Genomic DNA, 14,533 nt, shown 5'->3' with positions numbered 1-14,533 from the left:
TTTGTGCGATCGAGGGCGAGTAGTCTAGAGATCGACAAGATTATTGGTCACCTGAGTCTGCGAGGCGAGTCGATATTGACGAAAGCTAATTTAATGGGGAACTCGTACACCAGACTCGGAATTCATAATATTAATCTATCGTGCATCTCGGTGTAATTAATATTAATCATAAAAGCGCGGATATTTTAATTTGTGTGTTCGCTCTTGTAAGGCAATCTTACTCGTATACGTCGAGCGTAATCGAGCGTACGTTTAGGCAAATTTTATAAATCTTTCTCGGCACGTGAGCCAGATTTAAAGTAGACAAATGTTTCGGAGGCTAATAATGAACTTATGACCAAGGTTAATACTTAATCACATCGAGGATTTAGCATTCTGGAGCATTCGATCGAATGGAAAGGAAATTTAGTGCATCTATATTCCAGCGCTAATTAATTAATCAATTGTCGAAGAAGGCGAAACGTAAAATTAGCCGCTTTTAATAGCAATTGGGAGCAGCTATTTTAGCGTTCAACGTAAAGTTATTGATAAAAACCAAACGAAATGACTTATGATTTATCGAGATGGCCAGTTAAAAGTGACCAAAGCAATTTAGCCAGTCGATTAATTGAACTACCATGATACGTTTTAATATAAAAAAAAGGGAATGCGATCGATGTTTGAGTCGATGATATATTTGAGTTACAAAAACTGCGTGTCATTTTTATAAAAATATATATTATATGTTGCAGGGCCAAGATTTTCCAAGGCCAATATTCATTCTACATTTCATTCAAAATTCGTTAAAACTTTATCGACCCTATTAATTAAATTACGGATTATCGACGATAGATAATGCAGTCTTGGCGGCAAATCAAAAAATAATATTCAGCAAAATATTTCGCTAGCGTGACAAAAGCGAGATAAAATAAAATTGTATGCGCTCTCGCAAATTTCATCTTCGATTTCATCACTGCTATTTCGAGAGAAAATGAAAACTTGCTAGTCAACGAATTACGTGTTTACAAAAAAAAAAACGTGCCAAAGTTTACTAATAAATATAATGTAGTATTTATATTATTCGTGTGTAAAATAGTAACGGGAAGAGACTTGTTTTATATTGAAAAACTTTGAAAATTGTATAGCTCTTGAATGTCAATTTTTTCATTATAACCAAATAATATGATTATTTTTAATTAAAATTGCATTCAGATATTCTCACTGTATGGCCTCGATTATATGAAAAAGTAAGATATCTCTATACGTGATATTATAAGATATTATATTTCAGTTTATACATCAGTTTAAACTCGTTTATGTTAATTAAAGATCCATAAAAACGTATCGAATATATATGTCAATAGTTTCAAGTTACTTAATATAGCGCGCAAAATTAAAGGCAAATGTGTATATATATATATATATATATATATATATATATATATATATATATATACGCACACACGTTGAATAAACATTAAATTAATAATATATCATAATATTTTATGAATTAATTCGTCGCTATTGTTTTCTAACTTTGTTGATTCATCATTTATCAAGACTAAATCCTTTAGATACAACACAGATCTAGCACAATAAACTATTAAATTTTATTATTTATCTAGAATGACGTATTTAATTTTCGACTCTGGCTCCAAACGTAGACATTAAATACACGTTGAATATTAATTATAAAAAAATTACTGACTATATTGTGACCCCTAAAGTAAATGTGACATGTAAAAGGACACAAAAACAAGCAAAATATGTAAAATACCAGTGGACCAAATGAGCTTTATTAAGAGTTTATTAAGGGCTAAGACGGCGATTATTAATGCTAAAAATAACCGGGCATCGTCGCGCTATTCCCGACTCAAAAGTAAGCAGCGAGTATAATTACAACATCGCAGGGAACTGAGCGACCACGGCGCCTCAGCGACTGAAGAGACGAGGAAACACCAAAGAAAAGCGCTCTGGATGGATCTTCGCACCGTCGTCGTAAAAGCGGTGTAGCGCGAACAATGGAGACAGCGAGTCGATATTTTGAAATTCCAAGGCTGTAGTCGCCGTCGGTGCACAGAGGCGACATAATAATCCAGAGTCTCGCTGGAATTCCCATTAGACGTCGTCCCCAAGTGCGTTTAGTATGCGAATTGTGCACTCGGCGACTCTTTTCCTCATTCGTCGATCCGCGCGTCACATTCCAATACGATGACACTGGACGTCTCTCGGCAGCTGCGCAAACCAGTATGTTTATTCGAGCCCGAGGGATGTAATGCGCGGCTTGCAGTGCGCCAAACGAAATCGAAAACGAAATGGAAATTACACGCTTGCCGAAAGCAGCGCGAGCTGCGGAGCTTTGGCTGAGCGGTGAGGGGTGACGGGTGAGGGGCGATGAGGCGTGTGGTGAGTGGCGTGCGTGGGTGAGGGGGACGAGGGGGCGATGGGGCTGGCGGGGGGCGATGGGTGGCGTGGGGGGACGAGGGGACAGGGGAAAGAAGGTAAGGAAGAATGAGACGGGGGAAGAGGCGAAGGCGTAGAAGGGATATGCTCGATGGAGAAATGCGCAGAGTCGTTGGTTTATGAAGCGAGGAAGTGTGCGAATCTCGGAAACCCCGCACGCGCTGTGGAAAATGCAAGCGCGAGCCTAATACTATAAAAAGGCTCTTTCGTTTCGCTCTTTATTAGCGAGCGTTGCTTACTGCGTAATTGAATTTAATGGCAATATAGTAGTCATTCTCTCGAATGTTTATAAAGTGCCGTGCCAATAGATTCTTATAGTATATTCGATTTTGAAGGAAATCTAAATTACAACTCCCCTCCACACCCCCTGATACCAGAGATGATCCACTTCATTTTCATGCATTTCTTCACATCTACGCGCACGCACACGCTCTCCCACTAATGTGCAATCTTACCAACTCTTTTCGCAACACATTCTAATAATAACCTCATCCCCTCACTTTGCATTGCTTATCATTCTTATAGGGTCGAACGTGCTCGTATACCCATAATTACCTATGGAAGATTTGAGAATTCAATCATTCGTCACAATAGCCTCTCTCCTTCTCCTCCTCCACTCTCTCAGTCGTTGTTCTACTAATCGATTGTTTATAAACGTGAACATATTTATCCCGATAGTCGTTTGAAACGAAAATAGAAGAGCTGCATTGGCATAAATATTAATCCAAGAAACGACAGCCGTAAATTATTGCATATGAAAATTATGGCATCTGAGCATGCACTCTACTTATTTTGATTGATAAATAAATATTTCTCATTTGTGGCTTGTTCTTTTTATTAATTACTATCTAAAATTGCAAATTCGTCTAATATATACTTTTTTCTTATAAAATCAATTGAAATACTACGTAATTTTTACAATTTAAATTCCTATGCTCGATACGATAGAATTTTTTATTTAATGTTCATTCGCATGAATGTAAATTATTACAAATTCATTAATCGTAAGAAGCGAGGCAAAACAAAAACAAAAACAAAAACAAAAAAGAAAACATTAAATATTAAGTAGAAAACGGCTTGATGTTAATCATCGGTTTCGTTAAATTAATTTCTTCCCTTAACGATAATACACTATTAATATATTTCGAGCTTTAAAACAATATTTTTTTCGCATAATTCATAATTGGGTAAATTATTCAAGAAAATTGGATTCAAGAATTCTTAGAATATAACTTTGCATTAATTAAGTCTTTTGTATAATACGAAACAAAAGGGGAACAACAGTCACATTTATTGATCTAATCATTGTCTCATCGATTAGGTCAGAAGTATTAAGAAAATATATTTGACATAACATTTTTGGCTCCAATTTTCAAATGTCTCTATCATAATATTTACAATTTATGCTTTGCGTATTAGAGCCAAAATTTTAAATATCATAGGTTTAAAGTACTTAGCCTTCTTTAAGGTTTTTTTTTTTTATTGAGATCTCCAAGTGATTAAAAGTATATCGCAACTAGCGAACGGTACATTATAGTTAGGAAGAGAAGCGTCGTCGATGCCTCCTAATAGTCTCATTACTGATACTCGGTAAGCCTCGTAATGGCGCGAATAATGGTTTTTTTTTTTTTTTTTTTTTTTTTTTTGTAGAGCTTTGACAATGGCATTTTTTTTATCTGGCTACTTTCTCCGAAGGATCTTTTACCTGTCGAATTTAATGCTGTAATGAGATATGATACGAATAAAATAACATTTTAACATGTGCTGGAAAACGCGTTTGTTGCTTTGTGGTGTATTTTTCAAATTGACAATGGAATTAATTAACCTCGGGAAATCAGCGCTACTCGGCAGTTACAAAACTGCACTCTTACATTTACATTGCAACGGCATAATTTTTAGTGTGCGATTGCATTCGATTGATCGCCTGAGTTCGGCAGTACTCGATTCTTTGTTAGCCAGGTAAGCATCTTCAGGTGACAATTTAGAAGCGCTCGACGCCAACGGCACGAAAACCTCGCGACATGTAAATCTGCGCATCGTGCGCGATAAAGGAAAAAGGAACATGGCCTGTCGCTCTCCCTCTCTTCGCCCCCCCCCCGCCCCCATTCCGCGCCTCTGCCACGAAACGAGTTTTCGCGTGCAATCGCAAACTTCCCAACGAGGCAACAAGCTTCCTGGCACCACGAGCCGAGAACGTAATTGAATTTCCTCCGATAAGAGAAAGAACCGATGCCGAAGGCGTCACTGCAAAGTGCTCGCACACCTAATGCAATTGTTCAGAAGCGCATGCGTACAATTACTCCTGCGACTGTAAAATAGCAGACTGGCCTTGCTTTTTGCGTATCGAAGCGCAAATGTATTACCGTTACTGATGTCGATGACGATGACGACCACGACGACGACGACGACGACGACGACGACGACGACGATGATGATATGCATGAACGACATATACAGTTTATGCAAAGATATACATCTAATTGTAAGTGTAATTAAGGTAAACTGCTAATTATATACGCAATTAACCAGTGGCTTGCAGATAATACATTTTTGTTACTGCATAGCAAGAGAAAAAGATAAGACAATAAGAAGATAAGCTGTATTTAAAAATCACCAATATATTTCGGATAATAAATTGTGTTTTACAATGCATGATTTCAAAATTTTACAACTTCAGTAGAAATTGATCAATAATTTTAGTAACTACATTATATATATATATATATATATATATATATATATATATACACTTATACGTACACATGCATATAAAAATACATGTTCATGCAGATTATAAACAATCATTAAAAAAAAAAAAAAAAAAAAAAATTCAATAATATTAAATCTCAATTTACGAACTGGTATATAATGAAAACTTGTAATATGCAATTACATATATACATTTATTTGTATCATAATAAAGTCTCAGCTTGCAAAGAAACAACGATCATATTGCCGAACTCTTACTAATATAATAAATGAACTATATTTATTTTTATTCATATATAATCGACTGTTCGTAAATAACTATTTATTGTACGAGAGCTAAAATGTGTAGATAGCTTAAATCTTTTATATGAAAAATGACGATTTCGATGCAGTGCAACGTGTGCATTTGTTTGTATTGCATAATTTTATTGCAAATAAAAATAAAAAATAATAATTTCGCAAAAGAAAAAGGTATTTGTAGATGATTTATTAAACTGCCGTTTGTAATAAGATATCGATAGATAAGCAGTATATACGTATGGACAATGAATTGCCTGTTACTCGTCTATTATAATGGAATTAATTTCGAGTGAAATGTTGGCGTATGAGTCAATGTACATGACAATGTGTGTTACGCTCCGAAGAAGCTTTAACTCTCGTCTTTCTCGATATCCGTGCTTATCGATATATTATCGAAATAGAACAATAAAAGACTTTGGGTAGATATTTTAGCCAAATTAAGAGTAAAGTCTCAAAGTGAATATGACTCGGAAATTCGTAATAATATAAAATTTGATATATTTCCTAAGGGAAAGTTTTTTTTTTTTAAGACGATTAACTTTGTACGATAATAATTTATATACACAAATTATTTAATCGAAGCTTTCTTTACTCCTTACATTCTCGGAGAAACGCAAATTGTCTGGCTTTAAAATTAAAAACTCTGTAATTTGTTGGAAGAATTTATCAATAATCAATAATAATTTGATACTAAATAAAAGTAATTGTCTAATAATAATAAATAGCATATTAACGAAAACGCACCCATCAATTATTATGAAAATTCATTGGTAACATTCACGACCTTGATTTATGAAAGTTAATCATCGTTTATTTATGTTTACAATAATTGTTGGAAGCTTTCAACATTATGGCGATTACCATGAAGCGAGGCAATATTTTTTTCATTACTAGGCAATATAAAAATCGCACAATTTAAATTAAAAAATTATGCTGATCATTATTGGCAATGAATAAACAACAAGTATCTACAAGTTGTACATGACAATAAAAAATAGACACTCGCAAACACATCGAAATCTTTAATGTCTTATGAAAGATCTCTCTCTCTCTCTCTCTCTCTCTCTCTCTCTCTCTCTCTCTTACTAGGACAGAATGTGCAACTTGATCCTTAAACCGTGTATACGGACTTCTGCGGAATCGAAATATTATCCTCGAAGGGAAAGAAACTCGGACAAATCGAAAAATTTCGCAATGAGAGACTATAGAATAGATTCATCTCGGGACTTCAAGCCCATCAAGGAAAAACGTCGAGAGGGAAAAAGCTGGATATTTGCGACGCGTCACCGACATCTATGAGCGCGATCGAGTTTCTGAATTGAAGCGAAACAATAATGGCATTTAATGGCAAAGGCGACTCATCGTTTGCGTACCCGATTGGCCGATGGTTTGCTGATGCAACCCCTGGCGCTGTCCTGGGCTGCCCAGGGGTTTCCGGTATCACCTTCTCCGTTATGGTGTGCGCGTGCACTGCTGGTCGATGGATTTCTCTTCTGTTTTTGTCGGCCGACCACCTCGAGCCCACGGCACTTGTCTACCTTTACTCGTAAACGACGAAGGACACTCGCGTTTAATCAACACATGCCGAGAATTCTAAGAAGCGCGAAAGTAATGATTTTCGTGTAGTTGCTCATCGCGATTAGCCTTTATTCTCGCGCCTATGTTACTTGGCTCGCACCAAAGGGCCCACCGAGCTTTTGTATTACGGGACTTTAGTGGCGATTCCGACTCGACTTATCCGAGTCTCGTGTGCATCAAAATCGTGAAGACCACCTACTCATCGAGCTTTCACACTCAATCCCTTCCTCGTACGATTATCTCCGTCTCGCGTAGCCGCTTCGTAATCCCCGAGGGGACGCGCGTTGCTCTAACGACGAGAAGAACCGCTAAATCCGCATCCTCGGCGAGCAATGTCGTGCGCACCCCACTCCCCTGATCGACGATCCACGCGCTAAAACGCCCGTTAGATCAGCGGTAGAAGCTACCGTCGGTTCCCCATATCCAACGGCTCTGATAAAATTGCACAGCCGCTCGTGAATAAAATTGCGCGAATAGAGTGGCGCTTAAAAAGCCAAAGTGGCGAACAGTTGGCGGGATGGATGAAAAAATACGATGTTGACTCGTGTAACAAACGGAGCCGGGTGCTTAGATGGGCGCAGAACAAGCCTAATCCGGGTAATTTCCGAGGCTTGCCAAATTCCGGGGGTCGGCTTGTCACCGCTCGATCGGGCGAGCGAAAAAAAATCCCGAGCCAAGGACCGAAAATCCAACTAGGGGTTGGAAGCTGCGGGTCCAGCGTCCGACGAGATACTGAAAAACGTGGCTCGTGCGGCGAGTTTAAGGTGAGAGGCTGCTTTGGCTCTCCGGAGGCGTGGGCGAGAGACGATTCGGCTTGCGCGCACGCACACGTATTGGTTATTATTAGCGCGTCAGGAGGGGACGCGGCACCAATTCTGGGAAAGAGGCCCGAAGTTTGGCGGTGCGGACGAAGTCGGTGACAGCGTAGTCGGTGCAACCTCGTCCTCCAGCACCTGACGACCAGCGTTCGCGCATCGTCAGTTTATCGGGGTATGGGCTTGGCCGGAGGTGGGGGTAGGCGATAAAGCCGCGATAAAACCTCGCCGCGCTTCCGCATTGGGAATCCACTCGTTCTCTCGCATCTGGCGGTGGCTTAATGATGAATGGGTGGTGAGGAGGTGAGGAGGTGAGGATTGGAGGTTAGGTGGGATTGGGGGAGGGAACGGCCGCTTCGCGCAATACGTCACTGGCAAGAGCGAGTTATTGGTCCGACGAGGAGTCGGAGGCAGATTACCGCGGGAGGCGAAAGATGGCGTCGGTTGCTTAGAGGCGAGCTGCGGCTGCGGCTGCGGAGCTTTGACGGATCACGACATTATGATGACGTCGTTTGTGCTTTTCGCGGCAAAATTCGCGAGAGGTGGTTGCGCGAGAACGTGCGCGCTCGTTATTTTCAAAGCGTCGTAAGTGCCAATGTTTTGCAATTCCTAGACGCAAATCCAAAGCGAATACATCGATTTTACTTCTTTTGGATAAACTAGCTGTCTTTGGTAGCTGGTAATGGCTTCACTTCGCGACAATTACGTTCTAAGGTTGCATAAAATTACGATAACGTCGATTCTCCGTTGGATTATTGGATTAAGGTACGAGCTTCCGACGAGTACCGCTGGACCTTTCGTGACATACTCACTCAACTGGATTTAAGTACTTTCCCGGACTTGTAGAAATCGACGATCGACGAATTATTCGGATCTTTATTCAAAATGGAACACGAATAAGAGAACCAGCCACAAGAGAGAGGAAAATTATCCCTTTCTCCCAGCATGAATATTTAATATTTAATAAAGAAAATTCTTTTGTATTTGATAATTGCAATTGACGTAATAGTGCCACCGTGAATGACACTAAATCCACCTCGCTTTGCTCCCTCTCTAATTTATCCCAAGCATGTATAATGCATTGATGAAAAAAGGAAGAGGAAAAAAAGATGAGATAAATGCTGAGCGCCGACGATGTTATCTTCGTATCGTGCGAGCGTAACCGCTGAACCGACCGATGCTCTCTCAGCTCTCCGGCGATCATCGCACCTCGGCGCTCCGGGACTCGCGAGAAAAAAAAGGCGTCATCGGGCGCATCGATAACCCGTGGCGATAATTTCGTCCCCTCGACGCGATGATCCCGCATCGTGCGCCTTTCAATTAAGATCGTAAAAGCAACGATGAACATAATTCCCGAGAGTGGAACGCGGGGCACATCGTGACCGTGCATCTCGTGAATGTCTTCGGTAGTCGATATATAAGCGGCGGTATGTGTGTTGCCATTGTTACGGGTCGTTGCTTATACATTTGGAACGCGCAGGCCGACGTATGGTTATTATTATTGCCTCGCGATCGTGACGACGCGCGTAGTTTATTAACACTTTCCATATTGTGCCTCGACTTCCCCGGTCTCGAGGCCGCGCAGTTTTCCCGATTGACGAGAGCACGAATTCCTCCATTTCACTTTCCATCGTGACTGCGTGTGCATTCGTACGGGAGATAGGTCCCCTCGAGTGCTCTTATTGATTGGTTGGAGGGGAGGGGGTGGTTGTGTTTATTTTTTCGCTGCCCGACAACGAATCGATTCTCGAACTTGGTCAAGTGCCGACGAGACGTTGGTAGTGCTGTATGTACAATGAATGTGGTGTGGTGTGTGTCGCCTGTCAAGAAAGCAATAATACCGGTCGTATCTCCCTAATCCTGGGCATTTTCTCTCCTTTGCATCTCGACTGAATCCATCGAGGACATTAATCTAAGTATTTTGTGCAACGTGCGATTCGATGGTACTTTCCCAAGCACTTTACAACTTAATTATTCATAATGATTTTTAATAATGCACGCATATATTGTATTAATTTATTATTAACTCTCTCTCTCTCTCTCTCTCTCTCTGTGTGTGTGTGTGTGTGTGTGTGCGCGCGCGCGCGCGCCAGCCTGTATTTTGGAACGAATGTCAACATTTGAGTATGAAAAATACATGCCAATGTGGACATACAAAAACATTTATATTTATAGAGATTACAGACAACAGCTGACCTTATAATAAACTTAGATAATCATTGTAATAAGAGAAGATAGCCTTGAGGCTTATTTTTATATTCTCATTTTGTTATCTTTGATTCCCTAATTTTACAAATTGTTTTCATTTAACAAAAAAGTATATGAAAAATACTGGCTAGCATTTAATTAAATAAATTTTTTCTCCCATCAGTCTTATACAAAATATTTTTTACCAAAGATCACACAACGTATATATGAAATTTGTCATTCTTTTATATGTTCCTGTACAATATAAATATCCATTTATTTTATAATTCCTCAGACAGATTTGTACAATATAAATATCCATTTATTTTATATTTCTTTGTGCATAAAAATTTAAATTAAAAAAACAGGGGGAGAAGTCTTGCGTTTTTAAACGTCATCGATACTTAATTTATAAATTTTTTTATTACTTTTTATTGTATTAATTTTATCTTTCGAGTTTTTGCACAACCAACAGCGTCAGGCCGCATCATGATACCCTCTTTTCGAGCATATAATTTTACTCTCTTCCTTTTATTATCAGCATTCTTTCAAAATGCAAATACTTTACTTTACCTGTATCATCGGGAATTAAATTATATTATTCCTCTAGACTAGATGGATTCTATAATTTTGAGCTTTAATTACGATCCAATGGTGTTCGGTCAGTTTTTTAAGATCTCTACGAATAATTATTTTTCCGAACAACTTTCGTTTTTCTATTAGTAGTATAATATAGTCACATAATTGTGATTAATGTGGATTGTATTGTATAAAGAGATTTTTTAAGAAATTTTGTTCGTATAATGAGCGTTTAACGATAATGAAACGCAGTAATTGCTGACGTCAGAAATTATAGAAGAATATAAATGGAACTATAGTACTCGAGCTACAATCAATAAGTTGCAGCAACAAAACTTTATAAAAGAAGCCTCCAAACCAACTACTTTTATCTAATAAAACTTTAATATTGAACGGATATTAATTATTTAATAGGCATTTTAGTTCATTATAAAAATCATTGACGATATTCAATCTTAGATATCGTATTATACATATAAATGCATGTATTGTGAAAATGTATGCATGTGTGCGTGATAAAAATAATAAACTGCTTTTTTAACCTTTAACTTCATATTCAATCGATTAACATTAAAATAAATATACGCATTTCAATAAAGCTTTTAATTAGAACGCATTATATTTAAATATATATATATATATATATATATAAATGTCCCTGGACTATTAAATCGAGTCGACTGATATGAACTTCCTATTCAATTCCCAGAAACTCACGCTCCTTCGAGAATAAAAAGATAATTGCGTACATGCTTTATTATATAAATAGGGTGAAATTGGGATAGAAATTGGCTGTCAGCTTACATTTTATCAGCTTTAAGAATTTACGGACGACTTATCAATTGAAAAATCTTGTTGATATACATTCGCAGCGATTACATTAGATAATACATTAGATTTAAGCTGCAACAGCGCCCCTCTTAACAATTTTCTTTTTCTACACAAACAATTGGAAGAATTTGCCGACTGGATAAGGCAAAGATAACGTCGGACGACCTCCACTTAAGCACTTCTGTCACGTATCGCCTCTCGGAAATAAAGCGGCGGTAACGGCAGCAACATTTGCATGCAACAGCGCTCCAGTGTTATGTTATCGCTTCTAGGAACGATGCAACACACACTGTAACTTGAATCGGTATGCTAAAGCGTACCGATAACTTCTTCCACGTGCACATGTATATGCAAACCGATTTTACACACTGAGGTTTCATTGGTCGAAGAGCCTCGTTGACGAAGTATCGTCAACTTCTTGCGCTCTTCGATCCATCTGCGAAACGTCCACTTAGTTTCTGAAAAATTCAAAGTTATCCGCGATGCGAGTAAACATTTCAAAATCGGTATGTTTCGAGAGGCAGCTTATATTTTACATGTGGGCGTAAAAAATCGGTGCACAAGTCAGTAATGCAAAAATTTTATTATAAAAAAAAAAAAAAAACAACAACAACAACAACAACAACAACAACAAGGGATTTATCAATAATTATAAACGTTTATATAAAAGTAATTCACGTTATTGGTAAAAATTATTCATACGTTAGGATTTAATCCTGAAAAATCGGATACTTTCGTAAATAAATTGCAAAGGACTCTACGACCATACTTTTATGGCTAAACTTATCTAAAAAATATGTGCAAACGTCAATATAGGTTGAGGTTTCGAATGAGCTTCTATTTTATACTTTACAATCTCATTTTTTATTATCGTTCATTATTTTTACTGGCAATAAGTAAGTAAGGGCAAATTAAAGAAACCTATTTTATCGTAATGCAATAGAAGTATCTCTTCTGCTATTTAACTTTTCACATTTACTTATTATTATGAAAAATGTATCGTTTGATAATAAACTTAGATTGTTAGTTTGTATTATATAATTACTCGTTTGAATAATTGTAATATTTAATTTTATATGTAAAATATTAACCATATAACATAAGCAATGTATAATGAAATATAATAAAAACTGTATATAATAATTTAAATATAAAATAGAATTTATTTCTCGAGAGTGAGAATATCTCGATGAGAATAATTATTAATAAAATTAAAATACACTATGTTTGTAAAAAAAGAAAAAAAATAATATCTAATCCAGGTCTTCCCACATAATCACATTGAAATGGCTAATTTGCTAGTCGCTATTCCTTTTAAACTACGATGAAATTTTAATAAAAACCGATCTATTATTAATAGGATCTGAGAAAATCGAATAAAATTTATCGAATTATATCGAGATTAAAAAAGGAAATTAACCGCTAAGTTTAAAGGACAAATTAATAAAGAGAAAGCTGAATTTATAAAATTGTATAATAATTTTTATATAAACTGTAAGCGTCAAATTTTATTTAAAAAGTTGTAATTCAAGCGAAATTGTATTATAATAAATACTGCATAATATAAAATTTATTAATAATTGGATAAAAATCAATTAAATTTTTTACCGTAATCCGGGATAATTGTAATTAGAATTATTAAAAATGACAAACGTAGGCGATTTCGCAATGATAATTAACTTACGTAAATGAACGTGAAATAATATTCGCAATAATTATTTCAGAATTTGCAAACTTTTATCCGTAAATTATATAATTGAAAATGTGCAAATTAACGTAATTTAAATTAACGAAAGACCTGAATAAAATGATATTGCAGTTCACGTCACGTAGTAAACGGTTGACAGTCAACGTTCCCTTATTTATTAACTTTTTCAAATTGAGCAATGCAAAAAATACATATAAGTGTGTAATGCGTATGTAGCGGGAGAGGCTGCAAAGTGGAAGGACTGATAATGCTGGCACAAGAGCCGAAGCTGAGTATTTCGAAGACCAGCGGTGCGTCTGATTTATATTCAGAGTGTAGTGTGACATTTATATAGTGAGCAATTGTAAGTGCAGCCGGTCCTTATGGAAGTATCGACCATACCTGCACTAGGGCAACGTGTATTGTAAAAAGTGAATGAGCTGTCAAATTTTTAATACAAATGTGGACTAAGAACTACTTCATTATTATTCTGACATTGTTTATCTTTTTTCTCGAGCTACGTGCGTGCGGTAAGTAAGTACCGAATTAATGGATAAATACATTTTCACCGCACAACAATTAAGAATATAATTGTCGATATAATTGACAAATTTAAACGCACTTCTTATATTTAAATTGCAAATACAAATGTTTTTCATTTTTATGTTCCCTACATGACAAATAACATTGTTCAATAAAAATACTAAAAGAATGGCAGATGAATTTACAGATGCAAAATAATAAGTAGCAGTAAGTTCGGGCTCCATGTAATATTTATGCTACTTTTTTATATAAACGTATAAATATTGTTTCCCATTTGGGCGTGAATTTTAATAATTTATAATATGAAAATACAATAAAAAAAAAAAAAAAAAGAAGAAAAGATAAGAATTAAATGTATTTACTTTTTTTCTTCTTTTTTTTTTATTTTTACTAAGGGCTTAATTTAAAATTTTTAACTATCGTAAGGATAAATATAAATATAACCTTTTGCATATACAAATACCGAAGTATCTGGTAATTTTATGTTATTTTTATTTTCACACGCACGCACACGCACGCACACGCACACGCGCACGCACATATATAATACTTTTTGAGAAAAAGTATAAAAAGTGATATAACATTTCAAATTTACTATTTTATTCTTTATATAATGGAAACTATACAAATGGTCCGATCGCAAGATTAATAACTACTTGCTTCAATTTAATGTAGCCTTACCTTACCTTCCATCTCTCATACACTTACAATACTGCTATTGAATATTTGTAGATACTAGGCTTGATAGAATTTAATTGGATCCAATACTTAGAACACATAAAACCTAAGTAGAATTGATCAGGAAAATCTTTGGAAGTATAGGAACTTACGAGGTAACGGGATACACGAATATTTTTCACAT

General features: G+C 36.5%; 1 protein-coding gene across 1 annotated transcript in view; it reads right to left on the bottom strand.

Moving 5' to 3' along the window:
- ssh (Protein phosphatase Slingshot) overlaps positions 1-14,533 on the bottom strand; it is a 225,680-nt gene that overhangs the window by 119,775 nt on the left and 91,372 nt on the right.

This window comes from Ceratosolen solmsi, unplaced genomic scaffold (genome assembly GCF_000503995.2).
Source record: "Ceratosolen solmsi marchali unplaced genomic scaffold, CerSol_1.0 scaffold1, whole genome shotgun sequence".
Lineage (NCBI taxonomy): Eukaryota > Metazoa > Arthropoda > Insecta > Hymenoptera > Agaonidae > Ceratosolen > Ceratosolen solmsi.
The sequence above is the reverse complement of the archived record's forward strand: the minus strand, read 5'-3'. Positions and strand labels throughout refer to the sequence as shown.